Consider the following 4318-nt stretch of genomic DNA (forward strand, 5'->3'; position numbering starts at 1 on the left):
TTGACATGTTTTTCCCTTAAATTGCAGTTAATTCCAATGTGTGCTGCCACTAATTTTTGGAACCCAGTCCAACAAACATGCAGATAGTTAATTTCCCCTTTACGTTTAATCCATCAGTGGACAAACGTTTTTTTCCTCATTATTATTATTTTTCAAAATTTTTGAAGATTAGAGATGTGGAAGTCCGAAAGAGAAAGAACTGATTGGCGCTTTGGACTTAAAACTCTTTGAGAATGATAACGATTACTGGGTTCAACTTGGGCAGTTAATTTCTTCGATCTCGTTACCCACATTGAATGTGTTATGTAGTTTTCAACCAAATAAAAGAGAAGGTTCATTTTTCAACCACATAAAAGCAATGAATTATCATATTAGTTTTCAACCAAAGAAAGGAAAAGAATGTCATATTTAGATTTGGAAAATTTTTAATGTAGTATTTTGACTAAAAATATTAGACGAGATACTTCAATTTTAATTTTATTTATAAACGTCCTTCAAACGTCTAACATTGTTACAAAATATTCTTTAAAAAAAATGAGATAATTCCCTAAATAATCCCTGAATTATTACAATTTTTTAATATATTTTAAATGGACGTCTGAATTTTATTTTCATCTATTAAATTATTTAATTAATGCAATGACATGTAATAAAAACGTGACTAACACTTGTATTTTAAAAAATTAAGGTAATATTTGATTTAAGAAAACATAATTATTTTTTATTTTTATTTTTGTAAACAATAGAAAATATTAATCAAAACGTGTTTGATAGTTAAAAATAAAAATATTATTTTAAAAAATAAAAATAAATTGATATATGAAAACAAAATTTTTTTTAACTGTGAAAATAAGAAATGAACATTATTTTTTTTATATTTTACAAATTATCATATCTAATGATTTTTAATATCATTAATTAATAAAAATATATTATATTTATAATTAGATGATATTAATAGTAATATTATTGAATATTTTATTTATTTATTTATTTTTACATTTTAAAAAATAATTTTTATTTTTATTTATCAAATACATTTTTTCAAAAATAAAAAATAAAAAATAAAAACAAAATATTTTTTCAAACCAAACGAATTTTTTTTTTTAGAATTCTAAAAAATTATTTCCTTTTCATGAAAATTTTTATTTCCTTTTTGTTCTTTAGTATTTTTCTTTTTCCTTCTTTCCCCCTTTTCCTCTCCTCCCCCTTCTCTCTTTAAAATGAACCCTCTCCCACGAGGATTTTCGGCCGCCGCTAACGTTTCCGAAGTAGCCGTGGCAGCCTTCTGCCACCGTTAGTCGGTGTCCGTTTTGCCCAAAATGTAGCAACTAATTCCTTACAGTATCCTCTTTCCTTTTCTCTAATAAATTTTCCTAAAAAGTTACAGATTAACCTAAATCTAAAATCAAAATCCAAAGTTTTAAGCCGCCAGAAAATTCCCTTGCCGTCGTCCAAACCGGCTGAAATTTGTATATATTTATATTTTTTCCTTTCTTTGCTTTTCCTTCCCACGGTTTCGGATTCCCAAAATCTCTTCGCCTTCGTGAGATTTTGAGGAATAGTCAACGAGACAAATAATTCAACAAAAAACTCAAATAGTCAGAATAAAGAGTGAAGAGACGAAAGGGATGCTTACCTTCAATAATCTAAATGGAGAAAAAAAAGAGTGAAAACTAAAACCCTAAACCCTTTATTTTTGATTTTGGAGGGGCAAAACAATTGAAAAAAAATGAAAATAACAAGGGAGGGTAACGGGACTGGAGGAGGAAGGAAACAAGGTAAGGCCACAGTGATTTTAGACAAATGGAGGAGAAATGAACTGTCAGGGAAGAGAGGGAAGAAATAACGATGAATTGAAATCGGAAGAAACTAATCAATATTTATGTTTTATAATGGTTAATATGGTAAAATCAATTTTCTTGTTATTAATTTTAGATTTTATTATTTTTTTGAGTAATTATTTTTTTATAGACCAAAATATAAAAATTCTTATAATATCCCCTTAAATCTCTCTTTTTTATTTAAATAATTTCTCTTTTATGGCCATAAAAACTTTTCTTTTTCTTTTCAAATAAATAATATAATAAATAATATAAAAAGATTTAGCTGTCGCGTCCTCTCGCTACCCTTCAACAAATGAGGGAAAATCTTTCCAGGCAACTTTCTTTTCCTTTTATAATTTTTCTTTCTTTTTCTTTTATTTTTTCTCCTCCTCCCACAACCTTCCTCTTCTTTAAAAAATAAAGAGCAACAGGCTCTTCCATCATTGACTTCCTTTTCCTTCTTTCCTTCATCCCAAAAGTTTATATTTAAGGAAAGAAAAAGATCATAATAAAAAAGGATTTGCAAAGTTGAATGAGAAGAAGGGAGAGATGAGATCCAATCAACAACCACCACCACCGGCAGGTTTCTCCTCCTCCTCATCAGCCAATAGGAGCCGTCCACGTAGACGAGCTGACCTAACCCTACCGCTTCCTCAACGCGACCCATCTCTCGCCGTCCCTCTTCCACTTCCTCCTGCCCCCAACTCCGTTCCATCAACCTCCTCCAACGCTAACGCAACGGCTCACCAAGTCAACTTCTCGGAACTCGATCGGGTCAACCGAATAGGAAGCGGCACGGGAGGTACCGTTTACAAAGTCGTCCACCGCCCTTCGTCTCGCGATTATGCCCTGAAAGTCATCTATGGAAACCACGAGGAGTCCGTACGCCGTCAGATCCGTAGGGAGATCGAGATCCTCCGTGACGTGGACCACCCTAACGTCGTCAAGTGCCATGAAATGTACGATCACAACGGCGAAATCCAGGTCCTTTTGGAATTCATGGATGGCGGATCCTTAGAAGGGACCCACATATCTCACGAGTCTATCTTATCAGATCTAGCCCGACAAATCCTCAGCGGTCTAAATTACCTTCACCGGAGACACATCGTTCACCGCGACATAAAACCCTCGAATCTGTTAATCAATTCAAAGAAGAAGGTGAAAATAGCTGATTTCGGGGTGAGCCGAATCTTGGATCAAACCATGGATCCATGTAATTCATCGGTAGGGACCATAGCTTACATGAGTCCTGAAAGGATTAACACTGATTTGAACCATGGGCTCTACGATGGTTACGCTGGGGATATTTGGAGTTTAGGGGTTAGCATATTGGAATTTTATTTAGGTAGGTTTCCTTTTGCTGTTGGGAGACAAGGGGATTGGGCCAGTCTTATGTGTGCGATTTGTATGTCTCAGCCACCGGCGGCGCCGCCTAGTGCTTCCTATGAGTTCAGACATTTTATATCGTGTTGTTTGCAGAGGGAACCGGCGGGGAGATGGACGGCGGCTCAGTTGTTGCAGCATCCTTTTGTAGTCAGAGGACAACATCAGGTTGCTCAGAATCTACATCAGTTATTGCCACCTCCACCTCCTCTGTCTTCCTAGTAGTTCTTTTTTCTTTGGAAAAAGATTCTTCTGTAAGTTTTGATATATTGAGGGTTTGGGGGGTGGGGAATGTGGGGCAATGCTTTTCCTTATTTTTTATTTCATGTTTCAGTTAATCAATCTTGGTCTTTTGATAACAGATAATCTTTGCAATATTAGAAAGAAAAAAAAAAGAAAAAAAAAAAACTCTGTTATGACTGGCCTTCCTTGATTTTGTTTATTGTTTACTATGCTTTTATTAGCTTGCTTAGAGGCTCTTTTAATTCTATTATTATTTGAAAGAGTTGCAATGCAGTTTACCCGTCTTAGTTAAAATTTTTGGAAATGACTTGATTATGTACTAAACTGGAAAGGGAATGGATGCCTTATATTTGTCTGTCTATTATCTATATTGGTCCTGGAGACTGAAGTAGAGGGGTAAATGTAAAAGGGGCAGTTTCATATCTTGGTTTGGACGCTTATTCTTGTTTTGTTGTTTGGATAACCTTTTCTTCTGTTGCAAAATTTGTGCATCATTGGCCCCTCTTTTTTTTTTGAAGACATGCTTATTATATGTCTTATAATAGCTGTCTTGGCAAATGGGAAACCAGGTTTAATTGGGGTGGATTATCAGGTTTTTATTCTTGATGATTTTTAAGCTTGTTCCACGTCTGGAAAGATTTGCTGTTACTTTTTGTTCACCTTTAAATTGTCTAATTTCCAGTTCCTCCATTTGCTTTGTTTAGATTTTATTACTGTACATGGAAAGTATGATTAGTCATTTTGTGATGCTTTTATAGATTGGGATTTTTTTACACTTGCTTATTATTCTCTTTTTCAATTCATACACAGCAAGCATGATGGATCATAGAGTTCTAAGATGCAGTTATGTGACTGAGTCTAAGGTA

The 4318-nt window shown here is 34.0% G+C and overlaps 1 pseudogene across 1 annotated transcript; it reads left to right on the forward strand.

The window, feature by feature from the left end:
- Nucleotides 1-2121: 2121 nt before the first annotated feature.
- LOC111275415 (mitogen-activated protein kinase kinase 5 pseudogene) lies at nucleotides 2122-3725 on the forward strand (annotated as a pseudogene). Its single transcript, XR_016334191.1, has one exon. The product of XR_016334191.1 is annotated as a mitogen-activated protein kinase kinase 5 pseudogene (transcript).
- The last annotated feature ends 593 nt before the right edge of the window (nucleotides 3726-4318 follow it).

Source organism: Durio zibethinus, chromosome 26 (genome assembly GCF_047325235.1).
Source record: "Durio zibethinus cultivar Kanyao isolate XHJ-2024 chromosome 26, ASM4732523v1, whole genome shotgun sequence".
NCBI classification, from domain to species: Eukaryota; Viridiplantae; Streptophyta; class Magnoliopsida; order Malvales; family Malvaceae; genus Durio; species Durio zibethinus.